This window comes from Canis lupus, chromosome 29 (assembly GCF_048164855.1).
Source record: "Canis lupus baileyi chromosome 29, mCanLup2.hap1, whole genome shotgun sequence".
Taxonomy (NCBI): domain Eukaryota; kingdom Metazoa; phylum Chordata; class Mammalia; order Carnivora; family Canidae; genus Canis; species Canis lupus.
In genome coordinates, this window is record NC_132866.1 from 13,941,091 (window position 1) to 13,959,842 (window position 18,752).

General features: G+C 46.6%; 1 protein-coding gene across 3 annotated transcripts in view; it reads left to right on the plus strand.

The window, feature by feature from the left end:
- HSPA12A (heat shock protein family A (Hsp70) member 12A) overlaps positions 1–18,752 on the plus strand; it is a 160,521-nt gene that overhangs the window by 69,968 nt on the left and 71,801 nt on the right. The window lies entirely within an intron of this gene.

An 18,752-nucleotide genomic window follows, 5' to 3' on the forward strand; every position in this document is an offset into this window, starting at 1 on the left:
TATTTGAGAGAGAGAGAGACAGAAATAGCAACAGAGAGCATAAGTGGGGAGGAATGGGAGAAGCAGACTCCCCACTGAGCAGGGAGCCCAATGCGGGACTCGATCCCAGGACCCTGAGATCATGACCTGAGCTGAAGGCAGACACTTAGCCGACTGAGCCCCTCACCCAGGCGCCCCTGGCTTCTTTCACTTAGTACATAATGTTTTCAGGGTTCATCCATGCTGTAGCATGTGTCAGAACTTTTCCCTTTTATTGCCGAATTTCTTTCCATTGTCTGGATCAACTAGATCTTATTCATCCATTCATCATTGAGGGGGTTTGGGGTGCTTCTGCCTTTGGCCTACCGTGAATGATGCTGCTGTGAACATTTGTGTGCCGCTTATTGTATGAAGATGGGTTTTTAGTTCCTTTGGATCTATATGGAGGAGCAGGATTGCTGGTTCAGTCGATAATTCTAGGTGTAACTTTTAGAGGAATTGCCCAACTGTTTGCACGGGCTTCTTCTGTAGCCCCGCACATGAAATATTGGGGGTACAAGGGATTCGAAGAGGTCGTCATCACTCCCTATTGAACGGAGGTACAATTAGGAAACAGAACCAACAGAGGGTAAGAGAGAGGAGCCGTGGGGAAGAGCACCCAGAAGGACAGGGGCCCCTTCATTGACAGATCTGAGCCTAAGGCTCAGATAGAGCTCTCAGGGGTGGGGGATGCCTGGGGTGGTGTGGGGGGCAGTACCTGCTCCGGTCTGTCCTGTCTTGGGGACCCGCCATCGCTGTGCCATCACTGATGGAGGTAGGGGACAAAGCAAGGTAGGTCCCAGATATGAGGTCTGGACCAAAGGAGGGGAGCCAGTGCGTCTCCCTTCTCCACGCAGCCCCTTCCAGCCTGGAAGTGTGGCCACTCAGTGCCAGGCCCCATCCTCTGCTGGTCTGTCTCCTGCCTCCTTCTGGGGCCTGGTCTCCTGGGCCAGTTATCCCTCCAGGTTGATCAGGAGAGAAGGAGACAGGGGCGCCTGGGTGGCTCAGTGATTGATCTTCGGTCCAGGGCATGATCCTGGAGTCCTGGGATCGAGTCCTGCATTGGGCTCCCTGCATGGAGCCTTCTTCTCCCTCTGCTTGTGTCTCTGCCTCTCTCTCTGTGTCCCTCATGAATAAATAAATAAAATCTTAAAAAAAAAAAAAAAAAGGAGAGAAGGAGACAGTATGGGGCAGACAAATCAGGACCTCAGCTCTCCTCTCCTAGACTTTAGCCCACCTCAGAGACTTGAGTTGGGAGCAGACCTCAGGGCAGCTGTCCTCTCCATCAGCTGCCCCCCTAGAGTGAGGGCACTGCAGCTCCCCACTCCCCACTGGGACAGGGTTGGCTGTCGGCCTGCTGGAGCTTTCTGGGGATGACTTGTGGTTGCAAAGCCAGCATTTCCCTGGGGGCCCCACATGCGCCAGTGTGAGCTTTTTCTTCAGTCTCTGGCATGTTCTTTAAAGGAAGTCTCTCCACAAAATTGTTCATTAAATTACAAGGGTGGAGGAGGTGAGAGATAATTGGAACCAAATATTCGTGAATGGCATCCCTTGCTCCTAGCAAGAGTGAATTTGAAGAGAAACATGATTAAAACAAGGGGATTCCCCTGGGCCCGGCCAGGCTGATTGAATCAAGGGGAGGAAATGACAATCTGGGTTAATTTGTTATGCCATTTTTAGGCATTTAAGATCACCAGGGGAAGTTTATACTTCTTTGTGAATCCCTCTGAGAGAAGACCAGTGAGTCACGGTGAGGGGCCCTTGGGGTGGGGGCGCCCTCCTCTGAAGGTGTCTGAGGGCACAAGGCATTTTTCTCACAGGCTGTCCAGATGCTGGGGCCTGGGCAGAGGTGCCTGGTGGAGCTTTCTGGAAGAGGGTGATGTCTCCCTGGGAGCACATTCTGGCTCCTCTCCAGAGCAGCAGCCCCTTTGCTCCCAGGTGAATGACCAACCATGCTGGCCTCCCCAGGACACAGGAGCTCCTGGAAGGCCAGACTTTCAGGTTTTAAACCAAGAAAGTCCCAAACTGGAAGCCCAGATTCCTTTCAGTGGGGAAGGGTATTTAGAAACCAAGATCTGAGCTCTAGGTGGCTCATTGCTACCAGGGTACCATTGCTTCTCGGCCTTTTTCTGCAAATGAAACCAAGAACTCTATATTTTCAAAACCATGAGAACACACTGATCTATCTCATTCAAATCCGGTGACATAAGATTTCTTCTTTATCCCCTATTCTGTGTTTTGTGTCTTCCTCTCCATGGCAATCCCTGGTCTACAACATCAAGTATTTGCTCATTTGCTTTGCCCTTCATACACAAAAAAACATAGTTTCAGAATTATGCCACCAATACCTCTACCAGCAACAAACCTGCTAAATTAAGTTCAAGATGCCTTTGCGGTTCTTTTTACCATGAGGAGATGTCATATTAAAGATATATGGTCCTAGTACTATGCCCCAAATTACTCGAATTAGTGATTTTCTCTGTTAGGTTATATCATACCTACCACTTATAGGATGCAGAGTAAGGTTTATTTGCTTCTCTTTATAAATGTCAAATTTTGGGTTTGCTTCCAAAAAATCCTTTGGACTTAATTTGATTTTGGGATATATGAAGAACTCCAAACTGAAACTATGTACAAAATGACTATTTCCGGCCCCTTCCCCATGCCTGTGCATTCTTATTAGCTTTAGATTTTTTGCTTCATTTTGCAAAGCTATGCGTGTGTGTGTATATATATTTACATATGTAAATATATATATATGTATATTTCACCTTATCTTACACAAAATGTGGGATACATTTTATGGCCTTTTGTATTTTACTTGTTTTACTTAATAATAAACAGCCTGGAAATTGCTCCGCGTTAATCCCTAGGGAATTTCTTCATTCATTCCTATGGCTCCATAGAATTTCATCTAGTTCATGAATAATCAATCATTTGTGTCGTTTCCAATATTTTGCAGTTACAGATAATCCCAACTTTTGCATTGTTGTTTCACATTTGTAGGTAGACTGCTAGATATAAAATTCCTGGCTCAAACTGTAAAGTCATATATAGTTATGACCACCCTATGGTGGTCCAAACCAAAGTACCAATGGATGGACTTTCCCCAAAGTGGGTTATGAGGAACTCACCACTTTTGGACAGCCATCACAGAGGACCTCTGAGACTCAATCTTGGCATCGGGCAAATCCAAACATTAACTCACTCATAACCACCAGTCACAGATTTCATTGTGTGAACACCCCACTGGAGAATACAAGGAAGCGGGAGAGGCTAATTGCTGGGCCCCTCCCATAACTCAATGGTCCTTTCAGATGTTTCAGTGGTCCTATCAGCATCTAGATCTTACCCATGCTTTTTCTTTGTCCACAAAAGCCTGCTGTTCCTCCAGCCAATGGCTTTCATCATTCATGACTATTTGGGACAAAAATAAAGCTTCAGTCTATGCCATCTTTAAATATGACTTTCTTAGGAAACCTCAGATGATCTTTTTCAATTGAATTGAATCTCATAACCCAGAAAAACTCACGGTCTGGAGCACACTTTGTACATGAGGGAAAAGATAAATGACCCTTTTGTATCTGCCCGGAGATGGCCCCCCACATTGGGATTGGGGCCAGTTATGTCTTTGACCAGACCAAAGCCTCAAATAGAGGGTCCCCTGGCCCCACCCTTCTGGGGCCAATCCCACACAGATTCTTGGAAGCTGGGGCCCTGTGGGCATGGAAAGACTGGATCATATGACATTATACAGATAGATGCAACGAATCATCAGAAGGAGGCCTACAGAGACTACTGTCAGAATGTTAGCAGTAGTTCTCTCTGGGCAATGTGTGCCCCCCAAGTTTTAATATTCTTCTTTATCTTGATTGTTATTTTATTGTTATTGTTTGAAAACAATCCTATTTCATGGGTATCATTTGAAAAAAATTTATTTTAAGATATTAGCTAAAAAGTCACTGACTTCTCCTGGCCCACAAGTGCCATGAGATAGAAAACACAGATTCATTCAAAAGCAGCAAGTTTCTACCATGCATAAATTCAGGTTGAATTACCAAGTTGGTAGTGCCACCTTCTCCCAACAGCAGGATGTATTCTTCCGTCCCTTATCATCTCTGTCACAATCAGCAACAAACCCTCTTGGTGCATCTACCCTGTGCCTGGAGCTGCGCTAGAGCTGGTCATGTTGCAGTGCTCTCCCCCACGTGGTGGCAGCTGGATAACAGGAGCAGGTGGACATAAATCACTGCTCAGTGTAAAGAGAGAAATGTCCTCGAGAGTGAAGGGTTAGCTTTGCGTGATATGGGGGTGAAGTGAATGAGTCCCAGGGAAGAAGAGGGAGGTCCATCTGAGTGTGAAAGAGGAAAAGTGGAAGAGAGGGTCACGGTGAGTTTTCCATGCAGTGTGAAAATGTGGGCATGTGAGATACAGCTAGGGGGAGGAAGAGGGTCAGGAGTTAGGCCAGACCCAAATCCCAAGGCTCTTTCCTGAGAGCTGGGGCATTAGGACTTCATCCTATAAAGGGTAAGGAAGGGGAGGGGGCGTCTGGGTGGCTCAGTTGGTTAAATGGCTGCCTTCTGCTCAGGTCCTGATCCTGCGGTCCTGGGATCGAGCCTTACATTGGGCTCTCTGCTCAATGGTGAGTCTGCTTCTCCCTCTTCCTCTCCCTCTGTGATCTGTCTTGCTCTCACTCTTTCAAATAAATAAAAAATCTTAAAGGGTGAGGAGGAATTCAAGGTTGAAGGTTTCAAATGGGAGCAAGCCATGATCATGATGTACATTTTGAAAAAAATCATTTTGACAGGAGTGTAGAACTGGACTGGGTGTGAGGGTGGGACTAGAGGCAAGAAGATCACCTGATAGAATAATCCAGAGTGACATGGCCAAGGCCCCATCTGAGACAGTGCCCAGGGGCTGGGGAGGAGTGATTGTGGATGTCTGTGGGGTCCAGCCACCACCGGGATGGGAGAATGAGGCAAGCCAAGTGCTTTCTACACGATCTGCAAGAGCAAGGGCCGTGTGTACTCAGAGCCTAGAGCAGTGCCTGGTGTGTATGAGGAGCTCAGCGGATATTTGCAGGTACCATAAAAAACCGGGCTGCCACAGTGGTCAGAGAAATATCAGTGCAACATCTCCAAATAACTGAAACCAAATTAAAATTTTCCTGCTGTCTGCTCAGAAAGTGCAAAGGGAGACATTCATGGCATCCAGCACAACATTAAAAATCCCTTTTTTCTTGCTATTGCCTGCCTCCCCACATTCTCATTTTTCCATATTCACGGCAGCCGCCCCCAACATCTCTCCTCTCTTCAGATTTGCAAACTTTCTTCGCGCCTGTTCTTTTTTTTTCCCTTCCACCTTCAACTTTTAGATCAAAGCTGTCTTCTTTTTCTCTTTTCTTCTTCATTTTAAAACTCTGGTGAAAAAAACCCAACTCTGGTGAGAATTAGAATTCTCTTTTCCACATGCATCAGCTAGCCTCTGGCTTCTCCAGTTGTGTGTGCACATTGTTACATCTTTTCTCTCCATTAATATCATGGAAACTCAAATGCCAAGGATGCACAGAGAAGCATGCTTTTATTTTTTAAAATGATTTTATTTATTTATTTATTTATTTGAGAGGGAGAGAGAGAGAGTGAGCGGGAAGGAGAGGGGGGAGAGAATCTCAAGCAGACTCTGTGCTGAGCGTGGAGCTGGACTCGGGACCTGATCCCACCACTGCAAGATCATGACCTGAGCTGAAATCAATAGTTGGTCTTTTAACTGGCTGTGCCACCCAGATGCCCCAAGATGTATCCTTTTATTTTATTTTACTTACTTAATTTATTTATTTAAGATTTTATTTATTTGAGAGGGTGGGAGAGTGAGCACAACTGAGGGTAGGGGTAGAAGGAGAAGCAGACTCTCCTCTGAGTGGGAAGCCTGATGAGAGGCTCAATCCCAGGACCCTGGGATCATGATCTGAGCCAGAGGCAGCCACTTAACCAACTAAGACACCCAGGCACCCCAAGAAGTTTCTTTTTAGAGGCAGAGAGAGGAGAGGATAACTATATATACTTATACTTTACTATTTTTTTTAGTTATTACTTATAAATAAGCAAATGTTTTCAGCAGATATTGGGAATATTGATTCCTTGCATGTGGTGGCAATAAATAAAGTAGAAAGTATTTTTTTAAGGTTTTGTTTATTTATTTGAGGGAGGAGAGAGGGAACATGAGCAAGGAGAGGCGCAGAGGGAGAGGGAGAAGCAGACTCCCCGCTGAGCAGGGAGCATGAGGAGGAAGAGGAGGAGGAGGAGGAGGAGGAGGAGAAGGAGGCAAGGCTTGATTCTAGGCCCCTGGGAACATGACATGAGCCAAAGGCAGATGCTTAACTGACTGAGTCACCCAGGTATCCTGAAAGTATTTTTACAAATATTATTCTACATTATCATCCAAAAGCCCTTATGCAATGCTATTAATATCCTCATTTTACAAATGAGAAAAAGAGAGGTGATGTGATTTGAAATTAGGTAATTAACTGGGCAAATAGATGGTGATTTGTAGATTATTATTGAGACTTCTGACTGCAGTATTTCTTGATTTGGATGGGCACATTCATGTATGGGGTTTCTGTGCATGTGTGTGTTGTGTGTGTTTGGTGGTTGCTGTTCTGGTTTTTGTTGTTGTTTGTTTGACAATTCTTGCTAGGATCAAAGAGATGTCAGGGTCTGACTGACCAGAGATGTTGAGTGACTTGCACAAAATCACACAGCTAGTCAGAGGATTGCTTAGATTCTCAGATTCTAATCCAGACTCTCCAGATTCCAGGTTCTAAATTCCAGAGTCAGATCCTGGGCTGCTGCCAACCCAGAAGAGTGGACCCTGGAGATCTCAGTGCCTTTGGAGCTGAGATCTTACGGGTTTGTTAGAATTCTTTGGCTGCAAGCAACAGAGACTGGGTCTGGCTATTGAAGCTATAAAAAAATGTACTAGAAGGATATAGGGCAGGTCATAGAATTAAAGTAGCTGATCAACCAGGACTTCTCAGAGAGAGGTAACTCCTTGGAGCAAAATCAAGTGCTGCCACAGCATAAGGGGAGTGGATCTCGGGCAGGCACAGATCCTGGTGTCCACCTCAGGCAATGTCTACCACTCTGCAAACTGAGTGCTGGATACTGTTGAAGTCACTGTTGTTGACTCAAAATCTATTTCCACCTTATCTCTTTTGGGAAGAGCACAATTTTGCTCATATGCACGGAAGGAGACTCTGTCTCCAGTTTGGGAGTAAACCCAACTCCATTTAAGCCAGTGAAGATAATCCCACTGTCCTGTCCAGAGTGGTCATGTGGTCTAGTTTTGTCCAATGGGAAGTGAGGAGAGGCTGGATGGGGAAGAAGAAAGACCCACAAGAAGACCTACTATTTTTTCCCTCTGGACACGCAGGGGCTAAATTAGATGTTTGGAAGTGCAGCGGCCATCTTGCTGCCCTTCTGAGGTCATGAAGCCACAGTGTAACTGAGCAGAGGTGGAGACAGAGCCATCTCCAAATTGCTTGTCACTGAGTCAGGGAAGGGTAGTTTTGTTTTGTTTTGTTTTTTTCCCTGCCTGTTCTGATACAGAAACTCTGGGATAGAAGGGCAGGTTGATTCCCTATTACTCCAGAGGTTAGAACTAAGACCAAAAGTTGATGTAATGAGGAAGACATTTCACCTATTAGAAGAAGAGCTTGCTGACACCACTCTGAGGTGGTGGGATGTGGGATCTTCAAGTGGTGAGTTCCCACCAGGGGAGGCATTCAAACAAGATGGTGTGGGGAGCAGCAGATGGGTTTTCTGCATGGAGAGAAGATTCAACAGGGTCACCTCTAAATTTCCTCGATCTTGAACTTCCAGGATTCTGTGGTCAGGAACAAGGACTTAGAATCAGCAGAGCCTTGATCCTAAAGCATTCCATGGGGCCCAGTTTCTCTATTTTCTACACATCTGAATCCATTCTCTTAATACTTTTTTTCACTTTCAATTCTGTTTTTCTGATACTTTGAAGAACCTGAGCAAACTCCATGTGTTGCTACCTATTCTTAGTCTTTGAAAAACATTTTATAGATATATTCTCTCTCTCTTTGTCTCTAACACATACATAATTACGTGTGCACATGTGTACACACACGCATAATTACACACAGTTAACACCCAAATTATTCACATGCAAGAATTCTAATCAGAAAACAGAAACTCCATCCCCTGGCCCCTCTCCATATACCTTGTAACCCTTGTTTTCTCTAGGTCATGAGCTAGTCATGAGTCTACAGATAAGCCATGGATTTGAAGTGAGAAGATGAAGTGAGAAGATGTGAGTTTGAATTCCAGCCAGGCCACCTCCTGGCTGGGTGGTCCTGGGCAAGTCACCTGCTCTCTCTAGGTCTGAACTAAAAGACCACCCAGTAAAGCAGCTATCCTGGGGCTGGCATGTCAGTGAGCCATAACTGGCAGATGACGTCATGAGGCGTTGCCGTGAGGAGGCCTGGACACGTGTAGAGAAGGGGACCAAATGTGGGGTGCAGGTGGACAGAGTTAGCAATGTTCTCAGAAGTTGGAACCTGGGTTCTGACTTGGATGACTCAGAACTTTCCAAGGAGACCAAAGTTTAGAAATCAAGGTGCCCCCTTCCTTGAATGGTGTCAGGCACCTGACATTAAGGCATGCCTTTCTGACCTCTCCCCTCTGTTTAACCCACCTATCCCCCTTCTGTTGATTCAGTTTTAAAGATTCATTTATTGATTTTATTCTGATTATGAAAGAAAAACATTATCTGTTGAAAATTTGGGGGAGGTGACATAATAAAAAAATAAAAATCACTCATAAGCTTATTATACAGGGATTACCACTATGTTAATGTCTTTCTTTCTAGTCTTTTATTTTTTAAAGATTTTATTTATTTATTCATGAGAGACATAGAGAGAGAGGCAGAGACATAGGTAGAGGGAGACACAGGCTCCCTGCGGGGAGCCCGCTGCAGGACTCGATCCCAGGACCAGGGGATCATGACCTGAGCCGAAGGCAGACGCTCAACCACTGAGCCATCCAGGTGTCCCTCCTTCTAGTCTTTTAAATGCATGTGTAGCTATAATAGAGAAATAGAGAAGTAGATTGATATGATTTGCATTTATCTAGATATGTTAATATAGATCTGTCTGTAATCAATAGTACATGACATTTATTGGCACTTAACTGTGTGCCAGCCACTTGTTCTATGTACAAGTATTGTCTCATTTAATGTTTATAATGCTCCTATACAGTAGGTACAGTTCTTATCCCCATTGTACTGATGAAAACACTGTGGTAACCAGAAGGGCCCACGGCCATGCAGCAGGAAATCAAACCCAGGCCTGTGCTTTCAACTGTGAGCTCTAGATAGTGCCTTTCTTTCTCCCTGGCTTCAGCCAAAAAGACATTCTGTCTTTTAACGGGACTTTGTATTTGTCCAATCCTATCTGGTGTGTGTGGACTTGGTGAGCCCAACTCTGGATGAGCCTTCCCGTTGTCCGTGCCATTTAAGGGAAGGGGTGTTTCGAGGGAGGTCAGGTGTCCTGGGGAAAGCAGCCCGGAGGCCCACACAAGTGCACTCAGCAAGCCCCAGGTGAGCAGTTCTCCATCTGGGGCCTGATCCTCCATCCTGTCAGAACCTGGAGCGTCACCCCACATGAGCTCTGCTTTTCCCAGGGAGACTCCTGCAGTTAGCCCAGCTCAGAGAGTGCAGGCATAATTCAGAACACCATGGGTGCCTGTTCGTGGGGAGAGCCTGAGGAATCCTGTGGGTCTGCTTCCTTTTGCTGTTAAGCCCCTCTGCCCCAGGATAAGCAAGCCACATCTTGACAGAGGCTGCCTGGTTACCAGCCTGACTCTGATGGGGGTCACAGGTCTCCAACTTCTTTGCTGACCAGCCTTGAAAAAGTTATTGAGATTTTCCCATGCCTCAGTTTCCTAATCTGTAAGCAGGATAATGCTATACCTTCTAGGGTTGTTAGGAGTGTAAGTGAATTAAACATAACCCACAATAATCCATAATGAACTGTATACTCTATGGAGAGGGCCTAGAGCTATGCCTGGCATCTAATAAGTGCTCAGTACAAAGTAGCTTTTGTTTAAAAAGATGTTTAAAAAAATTTTATTAATTCATGAAAGACAGAGAGAGAGAGAGAGAGAGAGAGAGAGGCAGAGACATAGGCAGAGGGAGAAGCAGGCTCCCTATGGGAAGCCTGATGTGGGACTCGATCCCAGAACCCTGGGATCACGACCGGAGTCCAAGGCAGGTGCTCAACCACTGAGCCATCAGGTGTCCCTCAAAGTAGCTTTTGATATTGGCACAACATAAACCTAGACCAGACCAACCACAGTTTATTAGAAAGTGTATTTATGGGGCGCCTGGGTGGCTTAGTCGATTAAGCATCTGCCTTTGGCTCAGGTCATGATCCTGGGGTCCTGGGATCAAGCCCCAAGTTGAGCTCCCTACTCAGTGGGGAGCCTGCTTCTCCTTCTTCCTCTGCCACTCCCCCTGCTTATGCTCTCTCTCAAATAAATAAATAAAATATTTTTTTAAGTGTATTTTCTTGTTTTCTGTCTACCTCTAGACACTATGCTCTCTCTCATCTAGGGTAGGAACCATGTTTTTCTACCCTCGTATTTACCCTCCTGGCCTGATACATAATAGGCCCTTCATACTTGCTTGTTTTAATGCATGAGTAAGTAAATGAATGAACGAATTCCCACCATGTAAACCTATGAACCCCTCAAAATGGTGTGCAAAGTGTGAGTGCTTGTCAGATTCCTAAAGGAGCATGTGACCCAAGACGTGCTGAAGGATGGCCCAGGCCTTGGGACAGGGTAGGGTAAGCCCCACCCTGCATTGGCAGGTTCCCAGGGGGTGCCCGGGTGCCCTGCCAAGCAAGCTTGGGGAAGGGCAGACGTTCTGAGCTCACTCTCAGAGGGACCTGTGAAGGACTTTTGTGGGATCTGACATTTCGTGTCCAAATGTGAAATTCCTTGGCCCCCGCACAGAGTTGATTGTGTTTTCTGGAGCTTGTTTGCCTTCTGATCTCACACGCACACCACTGGTTTGTTTTGAGAGCTGCAGAGTCAAGAAACAGCAACACAATTTAGGAACGAAATCAAATGGCCAGAGTGGGAGTAGCGACTGAGAGGCAGAATGCAGCTCCCCGCCCTTCCAGGGAAGTGGGGGGCAGTCTCTGGCAGGGCTTGGAGAAAGAGGGGGATAGGAAAATATGACAGGTCATTAAAGGCATCTGGAAAGGACCAAATGCCCCTCATTATCCCTCTGTCTTAGCACAACTGTTGATTTTTCTGATGCCAGGATCTATCCACACGCAGGCGTAATTTTAGCAGTTAATCATTAGTATATTGACTTTTTCTGCTTTTTAAAAATTTAATATTATATTATGACATCTTCTCATGTTGCTGTACTGCCTTCCCATTTATATTTGTAATTCTATTCAATTGTACTCTTTGCATGAAATAACACTGAAACATACGTGCATAAAAATAGTTGTTTTCTTGTGACCTAGAATCGATTTCTAAGAGAAGGATTAATTGATCAAAGTGCTTTTAATGTTACATATGCTTTTCTCAAAGTGTGAAGCCTAGTTTATGACAGTATTATGTATGTCTGCATAAAAGGATAAGCTTTAGGGGCACCTGGGTGTCTAGTGGTTGAGCGCCTGCCTTTGGCGCAGGGTGTGATCCTGGGGTCCTGGGATCGAGTCCCACATTGGGCTCCCTACAGGGAGCCTGCTTCTCCCTCTGCCTATGTCTCTGCTTCTCTCTCTGTGTCTCTCATGAATAAATAAATAAAATCTTTTTTTTAAACAAAGAAAGGATAAGCTTTAACACAATCTCATCATTATTAGATACTATTGTTTCATTGTTTTATAATTTATGCCATGTTTTCTCAGTGTTTAATTATATACACACATATAAATTATTGGTGAGAATTATAATTTTTCATGTCCTTGTTTAATTGTTTTCTTTGTGGAGCTATTTTTTGTGACCGTTGTGTATTTAGCTCTGGACTTTGAGAAACACACACTTGTGCACAGACACTCACGCTTATTATGCAGCCTATTACTTCATTTATTTTCCTTCTTTTTTCAAAAAGGATTTTATTTATTAAATAGAGAGCCTGAGAGCGCACAGCAGTGGGGAGAGGCAGACGGAGAGACAGACTCCCTGCAGAGTGGGGAGCCAGACACAGGGCTCGATCCCAGGACCCTGAGAACATGACCTGAGCGGAAGGCAGATGCTTAACCAACTGAGTCACCCAGGCGCCCCTCGTCTATTTTCCTTCTTATTCTCAATTTGCACTGTTTCTGGAAAAAAACCCGGAAACTTAACTTTTTCAAGTTCAATATTTTGATTTAAAAATAATTCTCCTCTTGCTCCAACCTTAGAACTTTACTGGGACACCAGAAAAAAATAGAAAATTAAGACAATCACAACTTTTTGGGAGACGTAAAATGAATGAGACCCTCTCACCCTGACCCAGACCTTAGTATCTTCCACCCTCAGAGCAAACCAGAGCTTTCAGGACAACGTCTTTCTCCCCGTTTTCCCCTCGCAGACCGCAGGTGCAGGCTTGTTATGGGAGGAGGCCTCTCCTTCTCTCCCCTCCCGCCTCCCACCGGGGCTGCTCTCTTGGGAACGTGAAATGACCTACCCCGGCCAGGTGCTTGGCTTATTGTCTGGCATAAAATAAGCAAACGCAGAAGGGTGGTTGCTGGTGGCTAAAGTCAGTGTCACTGTCGTTTTTAGCCGGGGGGGCACCCATCCTCTGCCACTGAGCACTTCCATGCCAGCGCCTCGGCCAGGCATCCATTGTCACACCTCTGAGCTGGGAGGAGGCCGTGGCGATGAGTCCCATTTGGCAGAGGAGGCACATAAGGTTTAGGGTAATTAATACCACAAACTCAGAAGTGGCAAAGCTAGGATTCCACTCCGGGTCCGTGACAGGCGGAGTGAGGCACGAGGAATAAGTGTGATTTGTACCTGCATCGTAGGAGACTGGGCATCTGAGAGGTTTGGTCACCTGCCTGAGGCCACACAGCACGGGCACAGCAGAGCCTGGTCTTGGGGATGGGGGTCCTGATGCCAGGTCTGGTGCTTGTCCCACTGCTGACACGGCGATCACCACCGTTAGCAAAGTGCACACCGTGTGCCAGGTGTCCTGGGGCCTTCCCGGTTCTTATCAACCTAGGAGGAGGTCCTGGAGAGAGGCTGGATGAGCCTGGCCTGAAGCTCTTGTGCTGGCCACCCCAGCGCTGCGGCACGCAGGTGTGCCCTGCAACATCACATGTGTGCCAGTGTGCCAGCGCAGGGCCCGGGGACAACAGGGCGCCTTTGTCCCTGCCGCCGGGACCACCAGATCGGCCTTCTTACACGTGGCCCCCATCCCTCCGCTGACTGAGTAGGGAAGGCTGATGCGTTTTACTTTTAATTTGTTTGTCTTCCCCCAAATCTACAGACATTCCGAGGAGAGGCTGATTAAGAAAAGTAGTCTCCTAGGAAAAGCGCACCCTCTTTCCTAAAGGCCGGGCTCAGTACTGAGAGCTGGTTATGAGTAATAACCACTTGTAGTGACCAGCGTTGATGGGAAGCTTCCTTTGTTGAGGAAGGTAGGTGAGAGGCATTTATCTGATGGAATGCACCAGAGGCTCTAGGATATGGGGTTTATCAACCCTCTTTTACAGGTGAAGCCGAGAAGGTCGGTAACTCACCCAAGACTGTAGAGCTAAGAAGGGATGGGGCTAGAATTCAAACCCAAGGCTAACCCGACTCCCAAACTCAGGCACCTTAACCTTTTTGCTCCTGGCCCTCTGTCCTTTAGGACCTTGGTTTCTGATGGAGGGGACAGAGCGCAGGTGAGGCCCAGAGCATTTTCCTTATAAATTTTACATGCCCGGGTACTGGTCAAGTTCTGCCTTGAACTTTGGTTATGCCTGTCTACGGAGCAGTATTTCACCTCCAGATGGTGAAATTGGCCAGTTCTAGGGGACTCCTGGCTCCGCTCCTTCTAGCTCTAAGGCTTCGGGCAAGTGACCCGACCTTACTACCCTCAATGTCCACATCTGAAATATGGGCCAGTATTTGTTTGTGCTTCAGAGGGAGGGCTATGGAAATTAGATGTGCATATTTACACATAATGAGTGAATGACAGCTACTCTGATGGCTTCCTGGGATGGCCCATGTCACTTAATGAGTTGGATTTTAAAAATTGGGTTAGCTTGGATGTTGGGTACCTGGGGATTCGTTATATCATTCTTTCTACTTTCGTGGATGCTTGAAACTTGCCACAGCAACATAGGTTTTTCAAAGACAAGTAATAGATATCTAAGATGTTAGTTCTGCTTAGAAAACAAATACAAATGGCGATGAGGGTTTGGGCAAAATGGGAGGAAGGCCTGTGGGAGGTCCGGGCTTCCAGTGATGCAGTGAGTAAGTCATAGGGTGAGAGGTACAACGTAGGGGAGAGAGTGAAAAAACAAAAACAAAAACAAAATACAGATGCAGATGTATCATGGGATAGAATGCAGAATGTACATGAAAATTTTAAACCAAACAGTAGATCTGAAAGAAACAAATGGCTTAAAGCAGCTGCTTAGAATTGGGCCCTCAGGCCAAGGCTGCTTATAATCTCACTGGGCCTCCAATGTTCTCATCTTAAAAAAGTCAGGAATAGTGACACTTCTCCAAGTATTTTATGAGTCAATCAAGAGAGGAGATGTGAGGGTGCTTTGTAAACTGTAATTCTGCATTCTAATTGGGTGACTTGTTCATTCAGTCAACACATTTCATGAGGCCTTGCTACGTGCTAGGTGCCAGGACACAGTCCAGCACTGCTCTCCATGGCGTGTAGGATAGATAGACTGGGACATTGTCCTCGAATCACACTGCCCAGGTACAAATTCTGACCCTGCCACTTACTCCTTGGGGAATTATGGAAGGCCTCAGTCTCCTTGTCTGTAGAATGGGGACAATGATCTTTCCTCTACATTGCTGTGAAGATCAAATAGGGCAGTAGAAGTAACAGAGCAATGTCTGGCACACAGCAAGTACTTAATATATGTTCATTATTACGAGTGCACACAAGAAGGCCACAGCCTAATGGGGAAAGGCTCAGAGGGGGCCAGAGAAGGCCTCCCCGGGGCGCTGACTTTAAGGTGATTCAGTTGGATGATATTAAGCAGGGGCAGAGGTGAGGACGGAGGTCAGCAAACGATGAGGCAGGAAGAACTGGTCCTGCTAAAGAATCACAGGAGACAGAGTAGTGTCCAGTTACTGGGTACACTTGTTCAGGTTGTGAACTGTTCAATCCTGGGGGGATATCTTAGACATCGTGGACCTACATGGTTTTTTTGCCTTTTTTTTTTTTACACCTCCATTTTCTAGAAGAGAAAATGAGTGAGTTATTTTGACTAAGTCAGGATATTATGTTGGTTTCCCAGTGGTTAGAAGTAAAGTGTCTTGAGGAAGGCGTTCCTTGTTCTAATTGTAAATGTATCATGTGGGTTACTGGAGGCCCAGGAGTGGTGGGATGAGACTGGGTGTGTGAGTGGGATATAGCCAGCAGGGTGGATAGGGCCACATCCTGCAGGGCCTGGTAGGCCTAGAAATGAGTTTGGATTGATCCGAACTCTAGCGGGGAATCTTTGGAAGATTATGAGCAGAGAAGTCGATCTTGACCACCTTCCCGGGCATCCCTTGGATGAGCTGAAGGAGGCCCAAGAGGGCAGCTGGAGGGCCTGGGAAGCTGAGGAGACATGAAGGGGCTGGTCTGTGCTAGTGTGATGGTGGTGGCCCTTGAGAGAAGTGACACTCATCATGCATTTGTTAGCGAGGAAAAAGGCCAAAGTCAAAGTCACAGGGGAGGAGACAGGAGTTTGAAGATATTTTATAGCCACAACCTATTCTTTTTCCTGAATCGCAAAGTCCTTGAAGAACCCCCACTCCCCCATCATCTCGCTTTGGTCAAGATGCCTCTACTTTGTTCCCGGATGGCCTGGAGCACCATCCAGAATGGAAATCCATCACAAGCAAATGGAGGTGGGATGTTGCAGTAAAGGGAGTGAGGATGGGCAGGCCTCTGGGGCCAGGCCTAGGGGAGGTGCAGGTGGGCCGGCAGCCTAGGTGCAGTGGCTCTGCTCGTGTCAGGCCCACCTGCCGTGTGGGTAGCTCTGCTCTGAGTGGACTGTCTGAGCACTCTAGGGCACTGTGTCCATTCATTGTTCTCTCTCCAGAGAGGCAGGCTTTCTGAGGATGCTGGTTAACTTGCCCGGGGCACCCTGCCTGACGCCAGAGCCTTCCCTTGCCCCACCATTCACAACCCACTTCCTGACATGGCCTGGCCACCTCTGCCAAGGGCACCCATAGGAAAGCCACCATTTTGTTTAGTTGCTAACCAATGGAGACTTGGGAGTTTGATTCTTAGTCTGGGTTCTAAGGGCCTTCAGCTGGGCTTTAGGATGCTGAAAGCTTGGAACTGTATGGTGGGGGTGGTCAGTGGCTACCCTTTCCCCAGAATAAAAGCAGAGTCTTTCTGGCCAAGAATATAAGTTTTGGCTGTTTGGCTTCCTCCAAGCTTAGAACATAGTGCCTGGTACATAGTAAAACCTTGTACATATCTATGGAAGGAGTGAATGGATCTCATGATTAAAGTCCTTATCAAATCATTCTTCCTTAGTCTATGGCTTTCAGAAGTGAAGGACATCTTTTCATGGGCTCTTAGCGAAGACTTAATGGTCCCTCTCCACTTTATGGGTGAGACCCAGAGACAAGCTCTCACAAGCCTGAGCTCAGGAACCTGGTGACCTAACAACAGATCACCTTTCCCTCAGCCCGGTGCTGCCTTCCTCTATTCTCCATGCAAATGCTGTGACCAGGGCCCTTTCACCAGGAGGAAGACACACAACGGTGCAGACCAGGGGGTGCAGCACAGCCTCGCACATCTATGTGGGGTGTGCCAATGTTCTGTGGTGGAGTAGAACCATCCAGACAGGCCACTCTAGGATGGCAGGTAACCAGGCAGCACCAAGGTAGGAGAGATTTGATTTTTTTTTTTCAAGGACTTTTCTGGGCATTTGAGACTACAGGTGGCTGGATCTGCTCAGATTTATCTTTGCCTGGGGCAGAATGCTCTCTTTGCCTGGGATAGAATTCTAGAAAGGTGGAGGGAAGGGATCCTGGGGGTCAGCATCACAGGGATGCCTCAGTCTGCACTCTGCAGGGGCCAGACATCACTAGTCATCACCGTATTCATTTCCGCAGAGCTAGAAAGGGCCCGAGTACTTTCTCGTGTCCCTGGCAGGCAGTCATCAGCAATCAAATGCAGTTAGCCTCCTGCTGGGCCTTTGGCAGGGGGGACACTGAGAGCCCAACGGAGCTGAGAAGCAGGGGGTTGACCATAATTGTATGGCTTTGAACAAGAGATTCAGCCTCTTCCTTCGAGCCCCTGTTGCCACTCCATTATTTATTTGCTTGGCCACTCATTCATTTCTTCAAGAAACATGTATCAAGCACCTATTGTGAGCCAGGCACTGGGCTACAAGCTTGAGAAGATGCAAGAAGTAATTTTTCTCTGTGACACGAAACCTTTTGGCTCTAACAATCTACAGTTAGTTGCAGCTCTTGCAATATAGATAGCTCTCCTGGCCACGCGATCATTCCAGTTTTCCTTCTCTGACCCGGTCTCTCATCTCACTCTGCTCTGTCCTCCTTCATATGTGGCTTCCAGAACGTCCCATCTCATTAGGAGCCAGGAGCTTGCAGAGCCAGAGCTGAGACTACGGCTGTGAGAGTGGCCACAGACGTTTGCTCTGCTGTTTGAAATACTTGGAAAAAAATATTTGGATGACCCTTCATTACCTGAGCAGGCATTCCTCAAGTTTACATTGCAGGCCTGAGTGATTGTGCTATTTTGAGAAATAATTTCCTGTGGAACTCGAATGTTTCTCCGGGAAGAATCATGTGGCAACCCATGTTGTGTATGTGAAGTGTGTTTTGGAATGCTAACGGAGAGGCTGATTCACACCAGATGGGGTGGAAATCTAAGGGAAAAGGATGTATAAACTGGATACCACGATTGAGCTCTGAGTTTGGATTTTTAAGATGTATTTGACCTATTGCCTGGGATTTCCCTTAAGTTTTTTTTTTTTTTCTTTAAGACTTATTTAATTATTTGAGAGAGAGAGAGTGAGAGAGAGCATGCGTGTGCTCATGAGTGGGGGTGGGGGGAGCAGAGACAGAGAGGGAGGGAAATCCTCAAGCAGACTCCCTGCTCAGCATGGAGCCGAAGCAGGGCTTGATCCCAGGACCTTGACCTGACTCGAAATCAACCGACTGAACCACCCTGGTGGCCCTCCCTTAAGCTTTCATGTTGCCTTAGCTCATCTGAATCTTGATCCTGTTATAAAGGAGTCACTTTTATGATATTCACTTTATAGACAAAATTCTGGTGGCGTGTCATAAAGATCCAAAGCAGCTTTTACCGGAGGCTTCCTGCATAGAAGCTCAGATTTGGATTAGTATCAGTGTTTCTCAAAATTAAAGAAAACTTTTTTTTTGTGGGACACCTGGGTGGCTCAGTGGTTGAGTGACTGCCTTAGGCTCAGGGTGTTATCCTGGGTCCAGGAATCAAGTCCCACATCGGGCTCCCTGTGAGGGAGGGCTCCCTACTTCTCCCTCTGC